Source organism: Micropterus dolomieu, linkage group LG03, assembly GCF_021292245.1.
Source record: "Micropterus dolomieu isolate WLL.071019.BEF.003 ecotype Adirondacks linkage group LG03, ASM2129224v1, whole genome shotgun sequence".
Lineage (NCBI taxonomy): Eukaryota > Metazoa > Chordata > Actinopteri > Centrarchiformes > Centrarchidae > Micropterus > Micropterus dolomieu.
This window is the reverse complement of record NC_060152.1, coordinates 19329360-19342063: the sequence shown is the minus strand read 5'-3', so window position 1 is coordinate 19342063 and position 12704 is coordinate 19329360. Positions and strand designations below refer to the sequence as shown.

At 41.6% G+C, this 12704-nt stretch overlaps 1 long non-coding RNA gene across 1 annotated transcript in view; it reads right to left on the bottom strand.

Annotated features, from left to right (window-relative positions):
* Positions 1 to 5229: 5229 nt before the first annotated feature.
* The window catches only part of LOC123967902, a 22501-nt gene continuing 15026 nt past the window's right edge, over positions 5230 to 12704 (bottom strand). The window contains exon 3 of the long non-coding RNA XR_006824370.1: positions 5230 to 5295. This is a non-coding gene — a long non-coding RNA (uncharacterized LOC123967902). The remainder of the gene's footprint in view (positions 5296 to 12704) is intronic.

The window sequence follows — 12704 nt, the reverse complement described above, 5'->3', positions numbered from 1 at the left end:
TTTCAAATGAGTTATAATTTAGTTTAGGTTTAGAGCTGATTAGTAGGGTAGAGTCGAAGATAGCTGCAACTCCACCTCCTCGGCCTGTGTCTCGAGGAATGTGAGTATTAATATGACTGGGAGGGGTGGATTCATTTAGGCTAACATATTCTCCATCACCCAGCCAGGTTTCAGTAAGACAAAATAAATCAATATCATAATCTGATATTAGTTCATTTACTAGTACACCTTTAGAAGAGAGAGATCTGATGTTTTAGAGTCCACATTTAACTCTCCTATTCGTTTGCACTATTGCTCTTGTGGTTTTAATTTTAATGAGGTTTTTATGCACAGCTCCTCTTCTGTTTACCTTTTTAAATAATTTCAATGGTCGGGGGGCAGACACCGTCACTATAGGATTTTCACTAAGTAACTCCTGAAATGGAGGAGCAGAGAAGTGTGTTAGACTGCAACTCTGCATAGGGTTTTGGGTGGGTAACTGCTGAAAAAGAAGGGCAGAGAAGTGTGTTAAACTGCGACTCTGCCTCCTGGTCTCAACTCTGGGTTGTCATGGATTTGGTCCACTAATAAACTTGGCCAGATTTCTACAAATGAGAGCTGCTCCTTCCCAAGTGGGATGGATGCCGTCTCTCCGGATCAGACCAGGTCTTCCCCAGAAAGTCTGCCAATGATCTACAAAGCCCAAAGGATGATTCAGAAGAAATGTATTTCTGAATGTTCTTAAATTTAGTGCACACTGTTAATGCCTGTCCCTAGAGTCTAGATCACCTTCAACTGTTCAGCCGGTCTCCATCTTTACTTGTGTATTTGTTGCTCATGGAAATGTTTTTCTCGATTGCTTAAACACGTTTCTCGAAATTGTGCCCCTTTTTCTCGAAACTCTAAAAACAAATTTACAACTTCTCACCCAATTCCCCAAACATCCTATTTTCAGGTCAAAATGAAGTTCTCCACTCAAAACCATTCAATCTTGCTGAAAAACCAAACTTTGCCCTCAGACATAACACACAAGCCCCCAAAACACACACACACACACACACACACACACACACACACACACACTACAACACAGTTTTACAACCTGGTGAGATAAATTCCTAACAATAGGCGTACTACAAAAACTGGTTATTAGTGATGTTGCTTGTGGTTCTCCCTCAAAAACCTTTTCACATGATGAACACAAAAGAAATGACAAATGACTAAAAACGGCAGCTGCTGTTCTGAAAACGCCTCGCTGGGAGCGCTAGGGTGCGCTTTGGAGACGCAGCATGTTTTTTTTCGAGAGGCTGTGGTTGCTATACATAATATCCGTGGAGGTGATGTGTTGCAAGTAAGCTAGCTAATTTTACTGTGTAGAAAATCACCACAAAGTATAGTAGGCGTAGCCTACTTGCTCTGGCCCTTGCTTTGCATGAAGAGAAGGCTGAAACATGAGAGGACAGACTCTCCCTATGTGGGTTCATGAGATTTTGCATGCGAGGAAACACCTCGGCGAGTAGGCACATCGTTTCGTTCAAGATAGGATGTGCTCGGTGTGGTGTTTGCCCCGCCCCTCCTGCACTGTGCTATATGGTAAAACACACCAAACAACAAATTATTCTGCCGCAGCATCCTATCTTTGGTCTGGGACAGGCCAGAGAATATCGTTCTACACCTCCTTCTCCACCACCTCCTCCTCCCTACTCCTGTTCCACCTCCTTCTTTACCTTCTCCTCTTCCAACACATTCTCACTCCCTCCTCCTCCTCCCTCTCACTCCGCCTCCTCCACCTCTCCATCTTCCTCCTGTCCCATCTCCTCCTCCAACTCCTACTGTTCCTCTTCCTTCACCTCTTCCTCCTCTCCATCCTGCATTTCCTCTGCCTCTTCTTCTGCTTACTCCTCCTCTATGGTGTCCTACACCTCTTCCTTCAGATTTCTCTGTATCCATTATTCCAAAACTGAATGAACTTACTCTGGCCCTTTTTTCTATTTATTGAAGGTTCTGGTTGATGTGTTATCAATTTTGACTGTTTGTGTTTCCACATGGGTAGTCCACATGAGCTCAACCCGTGCTGAGTGATTGAACAATATTGAATGTGCTTTCTCAATAACCACATGGTGTAGGCAATGAGAAATGAAGGGATTTGTGTGTAGAGGTTAGGGAAATGGGTATGCTTTTTCAAAAATTATGGTTTTGAAATTTTAGTTCAAAAGCCAGGTTTTAGTGTTTAAGCAATTGAGAAACTGCAATAGAGGGACATTTTGTGGGAAACAACTATTTACAGTGTACCGCCATCTAGTGGACAACTGTTTTATAACAGGCAGTTTATACACAAACAGCTTTTATTTTTAACCAAGTTTGTTAAGTGGTTGAAATTAAGTTGTGTGTCTGGGGATTCTTTAAATGCAGATGAATACAAGAAAGATTTAAATTTTCAAGCTCCTGTTTTTCACACTGACTGTGATAAAATTGTTGCAGCTGAAATGGCTTACAGACTTACACCACCTCACCGAGGCCGATCATTACCACTTCTCTTACCACTGCTGCGCAGACGATACGCAACTCTACCTATCCTTCCTGCCACATGACCCCACCGTATCGGCGTGGATCACGGACTGTCTCTCTTACATATCTGCATGGATGAAGGCCCTTTTAATGGGTTTAAAAAGAAATGTAAACTTCCTGTAAAATTATGGGTTTGTGATAAAAAATGAATTTTAATGCCATTTTACTGATATTTCGATTTAAGAGTCTTAGCTATAGATGAACTTTCAAAACCTCCAACCAATATATTTAAATACGTTTTTTTCTTGATTAAAAATTACTATATGTTCACATTTTACATATATATCCATTTATCTTATTTGAGGAAACTCTTATAAATTACTCTTTTAAATTACCACCCCACACAAGAAATAAGCCACACAAGTCAAACATTTCATTGTAAAGAATTGTTCTCCTGAAACTAAAGTAGCTTAAACACAACTGGTTCGACATAAAGAACATTTTGGAAACTGTCAGACACAGCTCCAAGATTAAAGTGGAACATGAATGTAAAGTAATTGGAAAGTATTTCTTAAAATGCTGGCATTTTGCTTTGATAGGACTGTAGAGAGAGACATGAAAGGCAAAGGAGAGGGGATAATGGTACATCCAAAATGGTGGTTTTACATAGAGTGAACTTCATGCACAATCCAAAAACGTCATAATTTTCTGGATTCAATATGACATTTTACTACTTTCTAAAGCCAGTTTTTGTATCTGGTAAATGTTGTTACGGCTGTATGTGTTTCCCTGTACTGTGCATCCATGTTCCTTGCAACAACACCTCAGGATGACCTTGAGAAACCATTTGGCTTCTCAAGGTAGCTCAATTTGAAAACATAAACAACGGCAAACAAAATGAACAGCATATCTATCCAAGGTCTGCAAGACATTAAGTAAGTAGGTTTCCCTTAATAATGTTATGGTGACCAAATTATGAAGATGTGTTAGTCCATAGCCCTCACCACAGAATTAGGGACAAATTCAAGTCAGGTGGCTACCTGGCTGCAAAAATGACAGATAACCAGGGAGCAGATAACCACTCCCCCTTCACCACCAGCTCTTCCATCAAGTATGAGCAATAAGCAAAAGGCAGATGATCTTCACTTGTACAGGTGGATACAATCGAGCACCTAGGCATGCAGACTGCTTCTACAAACATTTGTGAAAGAATGGGTCGCTCTCAGGAGCTCAGTGAATTGTGAATTGAAGCATGGTACTGTGATAAGCTGCCACATGTGCACAATAACACTTTATATTATGGTACACATATTTACCATTAACTAGCTGCTTACTAACTGGTGTATTCGTAGCATATTGGCCCTGTATTAGTCATAATAAAACACTTATTCTGCATGCCCATGTTCTACCATTACTACACCATTAACTAAGACTTTACCCAATATAAGCTGATCTCAATAGGCAGTGCTCAGTAGGGGCCTTATAAGGTGGTAGTACCACAGGAACAGCCATTCTCCCTTAATAACACTGAATAAATATGGTATTCTTATGTAACAAAACACACAACTACAAGAGTTAATAGTGTACAAATTGCTCTAAATTAAGTCTTTGTAATTCAGAATATGTTCCCCATTCTAAAGTGGAGCCTTGTACATACTTAATTCATATAAGTAGTTGGACACTTATTAACCCCAACATGTTCTCTTTTCTAAAGTTGCCTCCTCTTCCCTCTTCATAAATTACAGCACACAACTACTGCAAATAGCAGACAGCCAAGTGAGTACAAATGTCTCCTTTATTAATAAACAACCTCAGAGATTTTATATATATCTAAATATTTGTTTCAAGTTTATTTATGGATAAGAACAAATGCAAGGCTCAAACTTACTGTATTATTCTAGCAAATACCTTTTTGATGTGTAAAGAGTCACACATATTGTCAACCATTTGTTATCGTCCAGTATAACATATTAACATATATCAATATTTTGTTTCTTTGGAACATATTCCATTTAGCACTCCAAATCCTACACCTAATAACAGGAAGCAGCAAGAGACTAAATCATCAGTTTCTACCCAGCCTGCATTATGCGACTGTGATTTGGGAATGTAAACATAGCGACTACTGACAAGATATAAGTATATAATCATGTCATACAACAAACACAGAATTAAAAATTATAATAACATAGTCATAATAACAGTACCAATGCAGCTTCACTAAAATATAAGGGTGAAAAAATAAAACCTAAACTTCAAGCTACATGTAAATTAATAACAGCACACATCACTACAATTAACAGACAGCAAAGTCAGCTCTAACCCTAAATATCTACAGTATTTGCAACTTCATCTCACACAGGGTATTTTTTCCTGATGTCATGCAAAAGCATTCCAAGTGGTCCATGTCTGTGATGGTTTCCACGCCAGTATGTCCATTCAATTACATCTAAGTGATCTTTCAACATATTTTCTGTTCGGTTCCCTCTTAGTTTCCAGATAGTTGTCTTGCAAACACCCCAAAGTCGCTCCAGGTTCTGTGTGTGTACACCTGTAACCGGGTCGACAAAACATTCTCGATGGTTGACAGTCAGGTGATTTAAAACCTTCAAACTGAAGATGGTGATAAGACCTCCATCCATCTGAAATGATGGTGCTTCCCTGTCGAATGTGCTTCTTTATAGGGGGAATGACATGTCTGGCTGAACGGCGACGCACAATCTTGAGAATGGGTCTCCTTCTGTCACCTTTAATGCCTTGCATTCCAAAAACCCAGGAACTTCGGCTGCTTGTCCGTCCTCTGTTGTACTGAAATTAACAATATCAGACAAATGTGTTAAAATCAGGACAATGACACATAATAGTGGAGAATAGGAGAGAATAAATTAAGATTCAAAATTTCTGGTCATCTCTCTATCTTTAGGAGGTTTCTGAAGAACTTGATTCATGATCAGGACAATTTATCTTCTTCTTCCTATAGTCTGTTTGCCTCGCCTTCTCATTCTCTTCATTGCAGATTTGCAAACATTTAGCAGCTAGTATGCAAGTTTAGTGAGAGTTGCAGAGCTCCCAGTTATCCCTTCCTCCAGCATGTCCACTTGTCGCAACTGAAGGCCTTGAGCAAATCTGTAATAGATCAATCAAGTAAATATTTCTTTAATTTAGCAGTGGGGTGAGAACCCAGGTTATTAAAACAATAGTGCAGCGTGGTCATTCAAAGAAAACATTTAGACTATGGTCTAATATTTTGTTCATCTTGTTGTATACAATGCAAAACCAGTCACCTGTAAATAAAATTTATCTACGTTTGCAGTCCAACATGAGAATTCTGCTGTTCTTCCTCGGGGCGGGGTGCAGCTTCCCCCGGGACATGCGGTCTGGTGTCCTTTGCGCTTTGGGGAGTTGTGGGATGCCCTGGCTACTGGGGGTGGGGGTCTCTGGGCGCTGCGCGGGTTGGTCCGGTTACGGTTTAGAGGGCTGCGGTGGGATTGTAGGGTGATTGTCGATGCATCTTGATGCATTGTGCTTTTTCCCTGTGCATCCTCTCTGGATGGCTGCTGGGCGTTTAGTTTGTGCATTGGAGTCCTGGGGAGGCATTTCCTCGTTGGCTTGGAGTGACCAGTTTGCGTCCCTGGTTTGCTTCGTTGGCCTCTGATCCATGCTTCCCCATTTCTCTGTCGGCCAGTTGTTGGACCCCTCTGGATGCTGAGGTATAGTTAGTTTTCGGGATGTGCAGTGTGTGTGCGGGGCAGGCCTGTGCTCCGGTTTGTTCTGGGCTTGTTCCTGGAGTTCTCGGCCCTTGACGGGTTGGTGGGTTTGTGGTGGCATGCAGCTGAGCGGGTTGATTTTGCCTCGTTGCTGGTTTGGCTGGTGTTGCACGTCGGCCTGGGGACGTGCTGTGCATGGGGGATGTCGGCTGGCGCGGACAGTGCACCCACTTTTATTGGTGGGTGCACAGTGACCTGCGCAACACGTTTGCTGCCGGGCTGGGACTTGCTGCTGGTGTTTCTCTACACTGGCTTTCGCTGTTGTGTTCTGCCGCTCATTCTCTCTCGTTTGCCGACCTCGCACGCAGGATTCGTGGGGGGCTGCCGGGCATTGGGTGTCGCCGTGCTCGCGTAGTGCGCGCTTTGGGCTCGTCACTTGGGCATTGATGTTGGGCAGGACAGGTTTAAAAAAAAAGAAATAAAACAACAACAACATGACAATTCTCAAGTATGGAGTCACGTCGGATTGACCTTGACAATTATTTTCCTTTGTGACATGAATCTCAGCATATCCTGTTGATTAAATACTAAGGTTATTGTAAACATAAAGGTCCAGATAGATTTCAATAAAGATCAGATGCATTAAATGCAGAGAGGGAGTAAAAACAAATCCTTACATTAGGTTAGCCTACTTATTGTACACAAAGTGAAATTTAGTCCTGACTCCCATGTGAAATTACCTCCTCAATACATTCCATTAGAAGTCCAACTGAATATTAACACTTCATTTGTGATATGCATATAATTAATGATTTAGGCACAGGCCTTGTTTTACTCACCATGCTGATTCCTTTCTCCCATATGGCCTTTTCAACTTCATGGCATGAGAGCACTCACTGATTTTCGAAGTAAGCCTTGTGTTATTAATCACTTGTTAAAGTTGTGGTTTTCTTTGGAGCACTTTTTAAAATAGATTCAGCTTAAAAACTCGTAATGCGACACCATATTCACTCAAGTAATTTAAACTCAGATTCAAAGATAACGTTACTACTTGGTGCATCACACGGCAACTGCATGGGCTCCGTCAGCACAGGAAACAGAATTGATTAGTTCACGACTCTCACTCCCATGTGAAATTACCTCCTCAATACATTCCATTAGAAGTCCAACTGAATATTAACACTTCATTTGTGATATGCATATAATTAATGATTTAGGCACAGGCCTTGTTTTACTCACCATGCTGATTCCTTTCTCCCATATGGCCTTTTCAACTTCATGGCATGAGAGCACTCACTGATTTTCGAAGTAAGCCTTGTGTTATTAATCACTTGTTAAAGTTGTGGTTTTCTTTGGAGCACTTTTTAAAATAGATTCAGCTTAAAAACTCGTAATGCGACACCATATTCACTCAAGTAATTTAAACTCAGATTCAAAGATAACGTTACTACTTGGTGCATCACACGGCAACTGCATGGGCTCCGTCAGCACAGGAAACAGAATTGATTAGTTCACGACTCTCACTCCCATGTGAAATTACCTCCTCAATACATTCCATTAGAAGTCCAACTGAATATTAACACTTCATTTGTGATATGCATATAATTAATGATTTAGGCACAGGCCTTGTTTTAGCACAGGAAACAGAATTGATTAGTTCACGACTCTCAACTGTGGGTCTGTTTGAGTCGTTCATTTGTCACGTGACAGCTCGGCTACAGGGCTGTGGTAAGCAGGCAGCACAGGAAACAGAACTGATTAGTTCACGACTTATAGCAACTGTGGGTCTCTAGGTTTGAGTCGTTCATTTGTCACATGACATCTCCTACTGAGGAGCAGGAATGAACGACTCGTTCACCGCTCACATGGGTTCTCCTCAGTCTTTCGTTCATTCGGCAGGCTGAGTGACTGCCGGCGCCGGAGAATGAGAGGTAGGTTGGCTGTCAGGTAACAGTCACTGGACTGACATTATATAGCTATTTTGTTAATTATGTGACATTTAATAAAGCATACCGTTATTACAGCGCAGTGATGCTGTGCTAAGTTATAGTTTTAACACAGCCATACCGTAACTTTAGTCCTGCTAGTGTTTTACAGTTAAAAGCTGAGAGTTCATAAGTTGTTCTAGGTCCACTCGACTTCAGTGCACTGGCAGGGTTCTACCGGGAGCGGAATTACCTTCGAGGTCGTCTCCTCTTCAAAACAAACCGACCCGGTCATTAAAACATTAAAACACAGCCACATAGCAACGTTAATGTTAGCCCTGTGGTGTGTTACAGCTAACAGCTGATCCAGGTACGCCAGAGAACGCAACGTACCTTTTACTTTTTATTTATCAACAGAGCCGTGCTGTTGTTTCCTTATTTGTAAACAACCTGGCCGTGTTTGAGAGCAATGTGCTCATGTTTGTTTCTCTGTCTCTGACCTGATGTGGCCCATTCTGCATCCAGACCTGCAAAACTGCTGCATTTATATGTGTATTTCTTTGTTCCTCTCTCTGTGCTGCAGTTCTTTTAAGAACTTGGTGGCTTGATCCAGATTATTATTAAATTGGTTGAAAGAGTGTGTTTATTCATATAGTGTGTAGTGACTATACTTAAAGCAAAAACAAAGTAGTCGCTGAGAGGCTGAGGTAGGGCCTTGTGGTGCTGTTTGTCTGACTTGCTGCACAAATAATTCGCTGATCTCAAAAAATATTTATAAAATAATTATTGCTTTTTATTGACGAAAATATGCAACTTAATATAATGTGAAAAACGTATATTGAAAATAATCACAATGATCAAAAACTATAAAGAATACCGCGGTCAACAAAAAAATGCAGCGTCCCATTCACTCGCCCTCTTTATGCCACTGGTGTTGACCAGGTGTGTAAATTAACTATACAGAAATCACCACCCACATCCACATGACTTACCAAAAACGTGCAACAACAAATAAACCTATATACAATTAATTCAAAACGTGCAATAAATCAGTTCATGACTCCTACACACCAGCCCCTAATTATTAGATTAATACATAATAATTACATTGCACTAGTTAATAGGGGGCATGAGACAATCAAAAGTTCAATAATCCATAAATGTACATCTTTGTCTTCTTTCTTCCTCCTGTCTTCTTGTAAACGAGTCATAGGTCAGTCAGGCCAGAGGTTACCAGCACATAGCCTAAGTCAAAGTGATCTTTACCATCACTCACTCAGTCGGTCAAAGTCAGGGTCAAAGCAGTGTCACACTGTGCTCCAGTCACTCCTTATCCAGCGTCAGCCTCCTGTAGCAGACAGATCTTGGTAATTGGCCGGTACAGGCAACTGGTCTTTGTTTTGATGCGAACCTGACGCACAAATCCTTTTCTGTCTGGAAAAGTTTGCCACCTGCTTCCATTGTCTGCGGGCATATAGATCTGCCTCTTGAAAGACTCCTGGTGGCAACGATGGTAAAGTCTTCAGTAGTAACAGGTGATTTGGCGTTAATGCTTCCAGGTCATTAGGATCTGTGGATGCTTTGGTGATCGGACGCCCGTTAATGATGGCTTCCACTTCACACACAATTGTATGAAGGCCTTCTTCGTCCAACTTTTGCACATTCAAAGTGGAACCAGCATGTTCCACCTCTTCATGGGTGTGCCTTAGAAGTATGGATGAGATATGTAAATCCTTAGCCAGTATTATGGGATGTTTAGCTTCTGCAGGCATAGATGACCTGCTGAGCCGACCACCAACTCTCACATAACACCATCTTCCATCAGTGGGCAGAGTGTGTGGATGTGACTATGCCCCTTCAAATTTTTTCCCTTTTGCAGCCTGGAGAACTCCTCTGGAAACCTCTTCTTTTGGCTAAACTTAATGATCTCCAGTTCTGCCTTCTGAAGCTCCTTCACTGACAGACAACTTGAAACTGTCCTCCTCTTGAAAGTTTCCATATCCTTCTGCAATGAACGTTGTTGTTGTTTCAGACTCTGCATGAGACAAGCTTAGTTGTTTCCTCTTCTGACAAAGAGAAAAGAGCCATGTTTTAAATCTCAAGATCCAAGCCACTGACTTTCTTACAGGAGTCCAAGAGTCAAAGTTATGGATCATGCGGGTGACTGCATCAACCTCCTCTACAGCCTGTATAGCATTCACCGCAACAGCTTTCTTGACCTCAGTGTCATCTGATGGAAGTTGATGAATATCGTCAGGATTGACTAGCCACTCACTCTCAGGCTGAAGGAGAAAATGAGGCCCTGAAACCCATGTTGCATTTTTGAGAAATGCCTCTGCTTTCACACCCCTGGAGGCAACATCAGCTGGGTTAGCTACAGTCTCAACATACCTCCATTGACAGGGTTGTGAAGCTTTGTGAATTTCTGAGACCCTGTTGGCAACAAAGACTCTGAATCTGGATGTCTCATTTCTGATGTATTTGAGCACAGAAGCACTATCTGTCCAAAACACAGAATCCTGAAGATGCATGTGCAACTCCTTCCTCCACAAAACATCAATGTGACTTGACATGGTGGCAGCAATGAGTTCGATTCGGGAAATGGTAACAGCCTTCAAAGGAGCCACTCTGGATTTTCCCATAACAAAGGCACTGTATACTTGTGAGTCTACATTTTGTGACACCAGGTAAGTTACAGCACTCCATAACCAATTTCACCTGCATCACAGAAATTATGTAACTGTGCTGTGGTTACTTCTCCAAAATCCAATGGTTTCAGACATCTCATGATGTTACATTTCTCCAAATGGCAAAGTTCGTCCAGCCAACTTGTCCACTCCTGAGCAATCTACTCAGGTATGATGTCATCCCAGCCAAGAGCTCTCCTACACAGATCTCTTAAAATCTTTTTCGCAGACAAGACTACAGGGCTCAAGATACCAAGAGGATCATAGATGGAACTAATTGCTCACCAGGTGAGAGAATTCCTCACCTGGTGAGTGGTCGGTCTTTAATCTTGAATTTGAAATTGTCAGACTGGATGCACCATTCCACACCAAGTACTCTCTCCACAGACAGCAAATCCTGATCCATATTCAATCCCTTCATATCCTTGGCTCAGTGGTTTTCAGGTATTTCAGCCAGAACACCACGCCTGTTGCTGATCCACTTAGTAAGATGGAATCCACCTTTAGCACAGATTGAGACGAGGTAACTGATACTGGAAGTGATACTGCTTCCTCCTCTGACGCCACAGACACAAGACAGTCATCAACATAGAAGCAATGTAATACTTTATCTACTGCTTCCTGGCTGAACTGTTCTTTGCACATTTCCTGAGAGCAAAATTGGCACAACTGGGAGAAGATGTTGCCCCAAAGATGTGCACCTTCATCCTGAAGTCAACAAGGTCTTGTTTTAAATCCCCATCTGGCCACCAGAGGAACCTCAACAAAGGTGTGGAAGCAGATGTGGTGTCCGAAACATATGTTATACACCACACAGATACAAGGAAAACAAAATGGGTCCTAAGACCGACCCCTGAGGCACACCATATTTAACTGGACAGAACGAAGAGACATAGTTGTTTATAGACACGCAAAACTTCCTATTTGACAGGTAGGATGAAAACCACTCTAGGGCAGTACCAGAGATCCCCACCCAGTGCCTCAGTCTGTCTAACATGATGTTGTACCATACCTTCATCAGCAGACATTAAAAGTTCATTGGTGACTTTAAGCAGGGCAGTCTCAGTGCTGTGGTACTTCCTGAAACCAGACTGAAACTTTTCAAATAATTAGTTATTTTCCAGTACAGTGAGCAATTGTTTGGACACAATTCTTTCTAAAACCTTTCAATAAAAGGCAGTTTTGAAATTGGTCTAAAATTTTGTGGGAGGGAGAGATCTAAACCAGGTTTCTTTAAAAGTGAGTTCACGCAAGCCGTTTTAAAATAATCAGGGACACAACCAGCAGATAGGTAGCTGTTAAAAACAGAGATCAAATGGGGCCCAACAGAATCCATTACTTTCAGTAAAAACTTTGTAGGTATTACATCAAGTGGGCTGGAGGACACTCTCATTTGTGATACTGTTTTTAAAAGCTCAGACAAGTCGATGGGATAAAACTGGTTAAAACTCTCTTGTTGCTGGTGAGGGACCTCTGAGTAAGAAGCCTGGGAGTAATAGAGGCTCTGATTGACACCACCTTATTGGTAAAATAAGATAAAAACAATTAACAGTCATCATTACTTCCAGCTGAGGCACAAGGAGGGTTTGGGTTTACCAGCTGATCCACAGTCTTAAACAGAATCCTGGGATTGTGTTTATGTGTAGTAATGAGTTCAGAAAAATAATGTGTTCTCGCATCCTTAACCATGTTATTGTAGTTAATTAATAAATCCTTCAGACTTTTTCCATCTGCATTCTGCTTTCCTGCATTCCCTTTTTAGGCTGCGAATGCTGTCATTTATCCAGGGTTGCTTACTAGCTTTAGACGTAGGCCTAACCTTTAGAGGAGCAGTAATATTTAGTGACAACAAGCAGATATGATTGAAGTGATCAACCAGATTGTTGGTGTTGGAATCA